This window comes from Geospiza fortis, unplaced genomic scaffold, assembly GCF_000277835.1.
Source record: "Geospiza fortis unplaced genomic scaffold, GeoFor_1.0 scaffold875, whole genome shotgun sequence".
Taxonomy (NCBI): Eukaryota; Metazoa; Chordata; class Aves; order Passeriformes; family Thraupidae; genus Geospiza; species Geospiza fortis.
Genome location: NW_005054737.1, coordinates 1 through 688, shown reverse-complemented (window position 1 = coordinate 688; position 688 = coordinate 1).

Sequence of the window (688 nt, the reverse complement as noted above, 5' to 3'; positions counted from 1 at the left end):
GTGTCTGTGCCCATCCCCGTGCCCATGCCAGGCCAGCAGCACCATCCCTGTCCCTGTCTCTGTGCCCATGCCAGGCCAGCAGCACGGTCCCTGTCCCTGTGTCTGTGCCCATCCCCGTGCCCATGCCAGGCCAGCAGCACCGTCCCTGTCCCTGTGTCTGTGCCCATCCCTGTGCCTATGCCAGGCCAGCAGCACCGTCCCTGTCCCTGTGTCTGTGCCCATCCCTGTGCCTATGCCAGGCCAGCAGCACCGTCCCTGTCCCTGTGTCTGTGCCCATCCCTGTGCCTATGCCAGGCCAGCAGCACCGTCCCTGTCCCTGTGTCTGTGCCCATCCCTGTGCCTATGCCAGGCCAGCAGCACCATCCCTGTCCCTGTGTCTGTGCCCATCCCTGTGCCTATGCCAGGCCAGCAGCACCGTCCCTGTCCCTGTGTCTGTGCCCATCCCTGTGCCTATGCCAGGCCAGCAGCACCGTCCCGTCACCACCTCGTAGTACTCCTGCCAGCGCAGCTGCAGCTCCTGCCCAAGGGGACACGTGTGGGGCCGGGTGTGACATGCCAGGGGGTGGCAGCAGAGGGGTGACCCCCGGCACCCCAAACTCACGTTGGCCTTGACGCCGTCCTGCACCTCGGGCACACGCGGCATGGCGTCATACAGCGAGGACACGTAGGTGATGATGGACTTCTCATC